This window comes from Esox lucius, chromosome 13 (assembly GCF_011004845.1).
Source record: "Esox lucius isolate fEsoLuc1 chromosome 13, fEsoLuc1.pri, whole genome shotgun sequence".
Taxonomy (NCBI): Eukaryota; Metazoa; Chordata; class Actinopteri; order Esociformes; family Esocidae; genus Esox; species Esox lucius.
The window spans coordinates 22376296-22388918 of NC_047581.1; the positions used below are offsets into that span (position 1 = coordinate 22376296).

The following is a 12623-nucleotide window of genomic DNA, read 5'->3' on the forward strand; positions in this document are numbered from 1 at the left end:
AAACCTAGAGAGGACCCAGGCTTAGAGGGGTGACCAGTCCTCTTCTGGCTGTACCAGGTAAACATATTAAGATTACAATTGTAATAATTAATAAATGCTTGTGGGCTGAGTCTAGAGTCTATTTAAACTTAGTCCAGGTCAGAAGCATGATGGACAAGGAAAGGGACAACATGGGGGAGGGGGAGGTGTCAGCTGAAATCGTCAGGCATAGTCTCGATCTGCAACACAACCAGGAGGACTCTGGGCAGGGACTTCAACGGGTCCCCCAAGCCAGGTACTCCGCAGATGTGGGCCAGGACCTCATGCCCTCCTAAATTCAACATATCTAGCCCTTTCAATGCACTTGCGTGGTATTTGATAGATGTAGTCTACTGCTACTGCTGCCATTTTATACTAATATCAAATGGATCCAAAAACTGATCTAACTTAAAGTTTGGCAACTGTAGCAGGCAGGTCACAATTCCTGAACATTAATGAATTTCTGGTAGGTGTCAGCTAAAAATAAAATGTGCGCAACAAACAGGGCAAGCAACATGCAGTTAATTTGCCAGACATCGCAAATGAGCTTTTAGGCCAATATCCTAAACTGGCGTGGGATAATTTCAATGATGTGTTGATTAGATAGTAGTTGGGAAACTAGCGTTTCAGACTTGAGATTTTGCCACAGAACCCACGAAAACCACATACTTCAAATGTATTCTGCGGTACATTACCCCAGCTAGGAGTTTCAATGAAGCGCACACAACAAGATAAGACAACAACTCCGTTTCCAAAGTTCTGTTTTAATGGGCTCTCTGCACAACCGCTTTCCGAATTCCCCTTAATACTACTCCTGCATTTCCAGTTGTGCTGGTCGAGGGTGGTCCAGACAGCTTCCGCATCACAGCATGCAAGGCTATAAATCACAACCTACCAAATTATCTCCTCTAAAATAACCTGCATTATTGGTGGTTATAAAACGCGTTCCAAGGATTGGTTAGAATTTGCTGTTCCCCAGGTGCATACAGAGTCGGGTAAAACTGATTTTGTGTATCATGCCCTTCGTTCATGGAATGAGCTCCAAAAAAGCCTTAAATTCGATGTCTTGGTTTCTATTGGACAATGTAGAGCTATTTTAAATGAACGTATTGTTGTTGAATGCAACGTTTTTGTGTAAATGTGTTTCTGTGTCATTATGATTTTTGTGCACAGGCCTCAGCTGTAAAAGAGACCATGGCCTCAGTCTGACACTCTGAATGAAAAGGATTTTTTTTTAAACGTAAAAAAAATAAAACTATTAGAACACAAAGCCACACCCATCGTTAGATTGAAACTCCAGTTTGTGTCAGAGACAGCCATTCAAAATTGTGGTCTTTCAGCTGTGTTTTTGGAGTGGTCAGATAAATAAAATGCCACAACGTTGTTGCTTGACAGGGTGTAGTTCTAATAAGCCATACGTTGTTTTTTTTTGCGGTACCAAATTCAAGAACAGAGCCCCAAAGGCAAGTGCATTTGTGGCACTCGCCTATTAGAACACAAAGCCACACCCATAGTTAGGTTGAAACTCCAGTTTGTGGCACTCCAGTTTGTGCCTTTGTGGCACTCGCCTATTAGAACACAAAGCCACACCCATCGTTAGGTTGAAACTACAGTTTGTGTCAGAGACAGCCATTCAAAATTGTGGTCTTTCAGCTGTGTTTTTGGAGTGGTCAGATAAATAAAATGACCCAACGTGGTTGCTTGATAGGGTGTAGTTCTAATAAGCCATACGTTGTTTTTTTGCGGTACCAAATTCAAGAACAGAGCCACAAAGGCGAGTGCTGTGCATCCAGGTCTTCAGACCTGATTATGCCTCAGCCAGGTAACCTGGAACCAGAGGTGGAGGTGGAGCTTTAATGGGTGCTATGGCAGCCAAACACAGGGGACCCCAATAAGTTTATCTTATGGTTGAAAAAATTATAGCAAGCCGAATACAATTGATTCATTTGCTACATCCTATTTAGTTGACAATGAAGTGAATAAACTTCTATATTTTTTATGATTCCATAATGCATTCTTATGATCGACTGATAAGTGACTGGGAGTGTAGCCAGCGGTGCCAGATGGTTCAGTTTCCCCCTTAATTGGGCTATTTTTAATAAGAGTGCATTTTTTGTGTAGTCCGCAGGCGATTGGGCCTATATTATCAGTGAATCTAGCAACCCTAGGTATAATGTCGGATTTTGTCGGCTGGTTTTGCTGAACAGCGGAAAATTAAGTCACAAAACAAAAATGGAACGTAGATGTCTGCCACACAGAGGAAAGAAAAGCAATATATTATAATATAATGATATGTGCTCCTGAGAAACGTATTTAGTAAAGATGTTGAGCAGCAGAAGCAAGAGAAAATGGATAGATCTGACGTTACAATAAAAGCAGCAGCATCGCAGTTCATAGTGAAATGGGATTGCAGTTACAATCCAGATCCAAAAGCAGCTAGCAGCTAAGTTTTCTTGCAGCCTAATAACAAGATTCTGTTCATCATCGTACATGAAACTTAAGTACATTTTTGGTAGAAAAGTATGAAATAATTATCTACCTATATTTTAGTTGGTATATCAGGTAGCAAGAATTTTGCGATGGGGGGGTGGTGGTAGGGGGGCCTCCACGACTAAGATTAGCACCCATGGGAGAAAAAGCTAAGCTCTCCCACTGCCTGCAAACCCGCTACTTCACAAATGGATATGCGTGGTAAACACTAAATTACAGATAGGAAACGCCAATAATGCTTACATTAAACAAGATAGTGGTGTTTGTTTTTCATGTTACAAAACTGTTTCCAGTACAGTAGTATTTCGGGCAACATCTAGCTGTGTTATTGTAGCCTATATGCTTGCGACATACAGTGCATTGGCAGAACTTTACAGCTATGTACATCATAGCCTACGGAATCAAAGCGAAAAAGCAGAATTAAACTTCAGTTAACGTTACTGTAATTAGTTATAAATAAAAGGATGGCGTGAAACCCATCATGGAAGTATATAAGCACATTTTAGGATGGAAGGGAAGTAGTGTTTAGATTATAATTTTTTTTAATTCAGAGGATGCCTTTATCCTGTGCGATTTGAGTCCACAACAACTATGGCACACCAGTCACCACTATGATCTGCAGAGCTCATCTCGGTTGAGCTTTTGTAAATAGGTTGCTTCTCCACTCCACATCAGCAGTCTTCTCACTCAGACAACAATAATGGTCAAAGGTCAAGAAGGCATTATCTTGGAGATGTCAAAGGCCACAGAACAATGCAGGGTGTGTGGGTGTGTGTGTGTGTGTGTGAGAGAGGGACAGGTGTTAGGGAGTGTTGAGGTGACAGATTTGGACCACAGTATTGCAGTAGTCTACCCTTAAAATAAAGTAGTAATATATTATGGTTAGTAAAGATGCTGAATAACACTATCACACTTCATGCTTTTAAAACAAATAGCCTGCTGTCCAGATCACCACACCAGTCACTAGATAGTAGGGGCATACCATACTTGTCCAGAACACATCCATCGGTCTACATCTTCATGACAAGGTATATGCAGTGACTTGAAAAAGTATTCAACTCCTGAAAAGTCCTCTAATATTAATTAGAAATATTACATTGACATTTTGTTTTAAACACACTAAACAACTCAAAATAAATGAAGAATTAAAAATGCTATTATATTTCCTGGATAAAACCCCATTGTTGAAGGATCTTTGTTCAGGCTGTGAATCAGAAGGAAAATTAAGACCAAAGAACATTTTACAGAATTTGAAGATAGTGATGCAAATGAAAAGAATACATAATAATACTGAAGTATCACACCAACCAGGAATTCTCAAGAAAAGGCTGTCCTTCAGCTCAGCATTCCAACAAGGACACATGTGAGAAAAGACAAAGAGAGGCCAACAATCACTTTAAAGGAGCTACAGTGTTCAGTGGCTTGGATTGGAGTACCGGTGCACCAGTCAACCATATCAAAAGCTCTGCACACTGGCCTGTATAGGAGCATTACAAGACATATGTGGAGTTTGCCAGAGCGCATGAGAGTGGATGTAGATAACACTGGTCTGTATGGGATGTTCTATGAGACCAAGATAGACCAAAGCGCTATGTGTGGCACAAACCTAACCTTGCTCATGCCTAAAGATGCACCTTCCCTATAGTGAAGTATGGCGGTGGTGGCAGCATCATGCTGTGGGGATGCCACTCATCAGCAGGGACTGAGCATCTTGGTCAAATTAAAGAAAGGCAGGAGTAAAATATAGGGACATACAGCAAGAGAACCGTAAAACCTTTTTTTTTTTGAGTCACTCCAAAGTAACATGCACATGAGCCCTCAGGACTCCCTCGTTCTAATGACTCATAGCTGTCCCTGTCCAAATTCCTCCTGGTCGTGTTGTAGATTAAGTTGCTGCCTGATGATTCCTGTTGCCACTGCCCACACCCCACCTAATTGGCCCTGTCCACCTGGTAATAAAATACATTTGATTGACTGGTCTAATACTGGGTACCTAAAGTGGGGTTCACTGCAGTTAGAGGTTGTGAAAAACTTCTCATAACTTTAAAGTATCTGCTCACTAGCCCAAATATTTTATCAGTGATAGTCAAGACAACACTCAGTGTTCTTAACCTTTTCAGAACACAGCCAACTCCCTAGTTAAAACAAACATTAAGTATCTACATGACATTAGCTGTAGAGAGTTGCAGTGACAGAACAGCATTGTGAAACCCCCCTCCTGTAAGGGTTAGATCTATTGGCAATAAATCCCTCTGGTCCTTTCCATTACAGTAGCTGATGCAAGTTTTGATGTTGTCATTCATTAGTTGTCTCTGCAGGAGGGCAGTATTTAACCACAATAGACCCTAACTGTCCCTGACTCCGAGCCTGTGGATGACGCCCCAGGAAGGCCTGTTAAACCCTGTTAATACTCCACCGCTATGCAACCCCTCACAATGAGCTTACCTAATAACAAAGCATGGTATGTTTTAACCGTTGATATACCTGCAACACAAGAGCTGAAATACCAAAGAAAGACAGTGGGCAGAAATTGTGTCTGCTGGTGGTGTGCCCACACACACATATGGAAATAACAACTACTATATTTAACAACGGTTGAAAATAATGCATTTGAGTTAATATGAACTCTCCGGGACCTAGTGGTCAGAGCATATGGCCAGTAATTATTTTGAATACTCAGACAGACAACATGAAAAACCTGTCAATATTCCTTTGAGCTCTACAGCCAATGCTGATGAATGCAGATCCTAGCCTGAGGGTGTCTCAGGGGAATGCCTTTTTTTTTTTTTATCACATGTATTTGAAACCCACAATTGTACATGTGAAGTTCCTACAAATATAATCATGCATCACATTAGTATTGAGTTATAATTATCTAATTATATTTCATTGAATTATATTATCAAAATGTAACTGTACTAAAGCTACTACAAGTCAACTGGTGAGTAAGGAATGCTAACTTTGTGGAACAGTAGTTAGGATAGTTTTCTTCATTTCGAGGTGACTCAGGGGTCATTATGCATTTTGCCTGGCAGCAGGTTAATAACACAGCAGGCATTTTCCATCAAGCATTATTAAGAAACCTACAGCCCTGTGGATCCATTGTTTGGTAGTCTGAAGTAAATCTTCAAAGCCATACCCCCTCATGGTGGGTTCTTATTGCCACAGTAATGTTAACTGCATTAACGTTAATTCTGCTGGTTTATAAAATGAAACTACAGAACGAAAGATGTGCTGGGGCCCCCCGAAAGGTGCATCGGTAAAGTCACTGCCTTGTTGTTTGTGAGACCAGGGTTCTAATCCTGTTCATGGAATAGCCCAGTGGTCCGACAGAGGGAGGTGCCATTGGCCAGCATCGTTCGGGTTTCGGATTGCACAGGTTAGCTTATAGTAGTATGGTAGGAATGTGTTCCTTTGACGCATACAGATTCTGTAATAGATGCCTTTGTTGAGCAAGAATTGTAACAAAAAGCATAGTGACATTGGATGCAACAACGAAACAGGGCCTCATTTGGACATCCTGAAATTGGGGAGAACAAGAAATGAACCAGGCAAGTTCAGCTGGCCCGTGGATAGAAGGGATGAATGTCGTTGCCCTCATCTGATTTGAACCTGGGTCTCCCATGTGAGAGGCTCTGTCTTTAGCTACAAAGCTATACGTATTTTGAGTGTCGACATTAGATCATTTTGTAATGCATTAACATCACACAAAGTTTGAATATTTCGCTACACACCATTAAGCATTGTGTTAAACTTTAAATCCTTGTAAACCTTAGGAATGCACTCTACATTTTCCTTGTCTCCTGCTCCATTTAAACTTAGGAAAACATGAGGTCTTAGCCAACATCTCCCTAGTACCAGGCTCGAAAGACTCGTTGCTGCCCCTGTCCAAAGTCCTCCTGGCTGTGTTGCAGATCAAGATGATACCTGACGATTCCAGCTGCCAGTCTGCTGACCATCCCCCCCATCCTGTTGTTCGTGTCCTTGTCCATCTGGTCATGCTGCTGACTTGGATTAGGTTTTATAGACTGGACACAGCCCAAATGTATTTATTAATTATTACAACCCGTAATCTTAAAATGTTCACCCGGCACAGCCAGAAGAGGACTGGTCACCCCTCCAAGCCTGGTTCCTCTCAAGGTTTTTTCCTTAATTTTGTCCCCTCTTAGAGTTTTTCCTAGTCACTGTGCTTCAACACTGTTGTTGCTTGCTCCTTGGGGTTTCAGGCTGGCTGTTTTGTAAAAGCACTGTGACAACAGCTGATGTAAAAAGAGCTTTATAAATAAATTTGACTGATTGATTGATACAATAACTATCAATATAGGTGACGATAACTGACTTTTTCATCACTTGAACAGATGAGAAACCCCTCTTTAATACCCCTGCATACTTCAAAATCCACCAGAAATAGTCGGAATATAACTAAAAACAATTTTATTTCAGGCTTACTATTTTTGTCTGTCCTGAACAAATTCTAATGCATAATTTGCTTTGACTGCAGCGAGGCTCGAACACTGGTCCCCTGCGTGGGAGTCTGTATCTCTAATCACTACACTATTTAACAAGGGTCAGTTGGTCCTTCACTCACTCAGTAATAGATATTCGCTCTTCTTGGACAGCTCCGTTTACGTGGTCCGGCAAAAAGGATAAAAGTAAAAATCTATGATTTGCTGCTAACTGCATTTAAGAGCTATACAGGGCTCCAAACTGCGACTAAAATATATTTATTTGCGAGTGAAAAATCTGCCAAGGTCGCCATTGGCGACAATACAAATGTACTCCCTTTGATGGTAAAATTTGCATCCTACGTGCATTTTTTATAACCAGTAGCCTATGCTTCATTTGTTTTGTTAACGTCATTCATTTGTACATAGTCTGGCCCCCTTCCACTATGGCGAAAACTAAAAATGTTCTTGACTGACCGCCAAGCCTCATTAGCCGGTTGAAACCGGTTAACCGAGTAGTTTAAAATATGCTCTATTTGAAATAACAGCCATTTCGAGCCGCGCCTGCAATTTCCGCTCTGTTTGCGCCTCTTGTATGCTATTGTCTATGGTTTGCAATGAGACATTTTAATAGTGTTTTCTGTCGGCTGCAAAGATTAGGTTGACGATAGCCTACTGACTTGCGATCTTTGCAGTAGGCTAGTGAACGCGCAAGAGAGAAATGCACATTTCCTACGGATTAGGATTATATATATATATATATATATATTTTGGATAGTTCTGTTTAGAAACAGCTTTCTGTAGATTTTCATTTTTCAGGCCTGTGAGGCGAGTAGGTTACGGTTCGGTTCATGATGATATAATCTCCAGTTAATGCGCCGTAGCCTTATGTTGTGATTATTTATTTGTCTGCTATATTAACTTTTTATGTATTAAATCCAGGATAGTGGTTAATGAAAAATTTATTAAAATGAAGATACAATTAATACACAACATAAATCCTATTGCAGTTTGTGGGAAGTCCTACTAACAAAAGAGCCCTACTGCACAGATTTCCAGAATGTTTTGCATCTAGTTGAGATAATGCTTGTCCTACCAATTTCGGCTGCTCAGTGTGAACGTGGTTTTTCAGCTCAAAACAGGATCAAATCTAAAGTACGCAATTCACTCCATGTGTCAACCTTGGAAGATTTGATCAGGATCAGCACTGAAGGCCCATCACTTGAACAGTTTGATCCTGAACCATGTGTCAAACGCTGGCTTTCTGCAAAAAAGAAGAGGAGACTGCCAAACTACACTCAGTGGCCAAGTGATATGGACATAATCATGGTCAGTGGCAGTGACACAGGCTCAGATTCTGCATAATTATATATTTTTTGACTTTATATAGTTCATAAGTCAGAAGAGGAGAGACATGCACACAACAAGGTGAATAAAAGTAAGTGCATTGTTATGTGGCTCTTGAAAAAATTATTTGGCGCCTGTTTTTTCCCCTATAGGAGCCAATGGCTCCTTAATTGATTTTTTTGTTTGGAGCCCTGAGTTACTATGGGCTACTTTTGTAAATAATTAGGCTCAAAACACTAGTTATTATTTAGTTGTGTTAGAGGAATTAATCAAGGACTATTTCTCAGGACAGCAAGGGGTTTAGTTAATAGTTCTTGGCCATCAAGATATGTCTCTTTTTATGGGTGTAGAATGGCAAACAAATCAAAGGGAGGATGATAAGAGAAAAGAAACAGAAGGTAAAAGATAGGACAGTGAGATGGTTGTCCATCAACAGTTTGCACAGCCACTTCTCATCTGACAATCACCTAACATCTATGAAACCATCACACACAGAAACGGAGAGGAAATTCCTAAGCATAGAGAATGCCTGCCTTTATGGACTGGATCAGTTCTCATTTAATACTATTACGGACAATAACCATTGAGGTTAAACATTAATATCCATTAAATAGTTAGTTGGATGCATCAAGATTACTGCTGTGCTGACTGGCATTTGCTAAGCTTTGGATATCTTTTTATATCCTTTTCCCATCTATATAAAGTTCCATTACCTTGTTACACAGGGCTTTCAACACTTTTTTTCTGCCCCCCATGGCTGAGTATCTAGCCTGCTCAGTGCATCCATGTGAGAGCTAACAAACTCAATGACTATTTATACACAGACACTAATCGCAATTTAAAAAGCCACATGTGTGGGAAATTCACCTTTAATTGCAATTTTTACCTTGTGTGTCTGTAACAAGGCCAAACATTCAAGGGTATGTAAACTTTTGATCAGGGCCATTTGGGTGATTTCTGTTATCATTATGATTTAGAAAGGAGCCAAACAACTATGTGATAATAAATGGCTTCATATGATCACTATCCTTAAATAAAATAAAACATTTTGCATGATCAGTCATATTTTCAAAATCAATGCCAAAATGTCACAATTTCTGCCAGAGTTTGCAAACTTATGAGCAGAACTGTATATCAAAACAGTTTAAAACTGAAAGAAATGTGAAATCATATTAAAATCTGAAGGAATGGTGTTGAAATGCTTCAGAAAGATATTGGTAAGTTCAGGAAAACAAAGACCAGCAAGTATGATCTTCTGTGTAGAAAATAAACGATCACTGATTAGCATTCCCCCAGTCTGATTTATTCCCTGGTCCTATCCCCTTTTCTGGGGGACACAGAAGACACACATTTTTAAATCCCATCTCCCTGGAAGGGAATAATAATATTTGGGAGCTAAAACTGTTAAAAGGTTATATTTGAGACACATTTAGGAAAAACATGGACACCACTGTTTATTAAAACCACATTTAGCAGCGACATCACCCTGGTTCTATGAACCAAATTAGTTTTCTAAAGGTTTCTCCCCAACCCCATTTTCAAATAAGGAGAGCGCACAAGCTGTTTCAACACCTAGTTCTGGAAACACTGTATTGTTGTATTTTGAACATAACTTGACCTATGTTTTATCATCATAATAAATAAAAAAACATGGTCATCTAATGCACAGCCTATGAATCCATAGCTTAATTAATGTTCGCTTTGTGGCCCAGGATGGTCCAGTTGTCTTACAATGTTTAGTCAGCTACAGTACCCTACTAAGTCAAGTGAATCGTGCAGTACTGGGAGTCAGGTTATTGAGTGATTAAGCTTTTAAACTCATTAGGCCAACTATACTCTGTTCTGTTTTATGCTCAGTAGTACTGTTTAAAAGGGATGCTGAAGCTGACTAGCCCCTATGCTGGAATGTCATACAGGGTAACAGAACATGCAGGTTATTTTCAGTGATCACACACTGAGCCACAAAAGCCTGTCGCTGCACACTTTCTCACTCTCCTTTCATCATTTTCCCATCTCTCTCTCGCTCTCGCTCTCTGAGGTGACCCAGCACAGAAGTGTAATCTCAGTCACATGGTACCTTTGGAAGCCAAACACACCTAAATCGGCATCTGTGAGCCATTACAGGCCTGGTCCACCCGTGTTATACTCACCATAGTAATAATAATTAATAACGGTAGGCTAAAGGCTTAATAGCCTAATCCCAAATAACCCACATGGAAGGCAACTGAGATTTTTTTTTTCTTCCAGAATGTGATTTATATAATAGCCAAAACATGACTTAGCACATTAATGTTGTAGTGTATGAAGCACGTGAGAAACAGAACTACATTTTATTTGATGAATAAAGGAAAACATTCTTTTTTCAAAAAAAATGACTAGGCCTAAATAATTAAGAATGCCTGCGTGTTCCGCAGTATGCACATTCAGTTTGGCACACCACAATGTGTTGGTGGCCTTTGATTCCGAGGACCCCCGGGAGTTTTTTTATTTTTATGAAGAAGTACTCAGTTACTGCCGAGTATGAAAAAAGACTGCTTCCTCATGTGGGTTCACACATGTGATGCAAGCACATAAACATTCGTTCCTCTAAGCCTGTTTCTATGACAACCAAATCAGAAAGTCATAAAGCTCATCTTAGATAAATATATGATACTTGACAGTTTAAAATAAATACAACCACTCTGGGATAACACGAAGTAAAGGACTTTTTGCCATTGTAGTCCTTGAAATGCACAAAACTAAGAAGACAAAAAAAAACTAAAATCAACAATCTAACAGTTCTTGTTAAATGGTCTTCCACAACTTGTAATATCCTGAAGAGACAGAGATTTTATGGCAGAGACATTAAGAGGTAAAATAGACAACTTTCCTGGTCCTGTAAACTGAGATGTCCACCACCAAAGTGTAGCACACATTGGTGATGCTTCCGCAACTGTTAAAGGACCAGTAAACCAGCATGACCAAACAGTGTCCATAAGAGGCGAGCCTGCAGTCTACTTCCAACCAGGACAGATGGCAGAAAAGCTGGCAAATATGCAGATCCTTTTATTATTCTACTGTGCAACTCAGTCCATTAAATGAGGCCCACAAATTAGGCACATCCATTCTCAATCCTGGTCACAGGGAGCTAACAGGTGTACATACATTTTGTTGCCCTGGTACTACACAAAAGATTCAAATATTGAACTAATCAAGTTTGATAATCTAAATCAAGTTTGTAGGGCTGAATCTAAAACGTGCACCCATTTGGTCCCCAGGACCAGGTTTGAGAACCACTGTCTGGTCCTTCTGCACCCTCCCGTTTGCTATTGGTCCATCCACGAACGGTTGCTATTTCCCTAACGGTTTGCTATTGCATATATTCCTCATCAGGAGAATATTCCTAATCAAGATGGAAATAAGGTTAGACACCCTAAACGACTGGGTCTCCGAATACAGACTCACCTGTCCTGGGGAAGGAAAATCGGTAAGACCCGTTTCCCTTCAGGGTTATGGTAGAGTCCCCGTGGCAGTCGCGGTGAAGTTAGAGCTGATTAGTGGTGATATAGTCAAAGGTAAACCCGTACAAAAACCTTCAAATGAAAGCGAAAGAAGCGATAATTGTGTCTAAATCCAGTTATTAGTAAAGAAAATAACTATTCTAGTCTACTGCGCAAGAACATGTGGATGTCAGATAGCAATGTCTAGCTATTTAGCTACAAGGATTTTGTCTGACATAAACGTACAGATAGACACGGGGTTGACTACAGACGAAATAGCGCATGCTCAGATATAGGCTCTCGACGTCAAGCACTTCCTCTGTTCCCTCCTTCAGAACCGCCCTTCACCGCCTTCAGCCAACCAGAGAGGTCCGTAACTGTGACGCAGGGACCGTCATCTTTTTATTCGTTTTGTTCTTTGGCACGCGGTTCTGTAATCATACCCACTGTCGCTTTCCCGTCTCTCTCGCGTTATCAGCGCGCTTGTAAGCCTAGCTGTGCTGTCTTTTCAAAGAAAAAAATGGCGTCTTCCCCTTTCTCCCTTCGTAGGTGTATATTTGCGGGGTTCTGTACTCCCATCTAGTGGTGTTCAAAGCAGATAGCAGAAGTGTTATTTAATTGACCTACTTGCTATTTACAATGTCACTTGCCGCTCACTGTGCTTCACCTGGAGTCAGGATGTATGATCCAAAAACAGGATATTAGGCATGCTTCTCAGATGTATAACCCAAATACTGAAACACACAATAAGGATTTAAAAAAAGTTGTTGACATCGAAACATGCTTGTTGTATTTTTACATTTGGCATAAACGGACAAATAAACCATCGTTTCCAAAAAGTTCA

At 40.3% G+C, this 12623-nt stretch overlaps 1 protein-coding gene across 2 annotated transcripts in view; it reads right to left on the reverse strand.

Moving 5' to 3' along the window:
• Positions 1 to 12062, reverse strand: part of slc23a2 (solute carrier family 23 member 2) — a 37460-nt gene extending 25398 nt beyond the window's left edge. Inside the window, exon 1 of one of the 2 annotated variants that reach the window (XM_010876536.4) lies at positions 11745 to 12062. The gene's annotated coding sequence lies outside the window, so the exon portion shown is untranslated. The remainder of the gene's footprint in view (positions 1 to 11744) is intronic. The other variant, XM_010876537.4, reaches the window with a different exon arrangement.
• Positions 12063 to 12623: the final 561 nt, after the last annotated feature.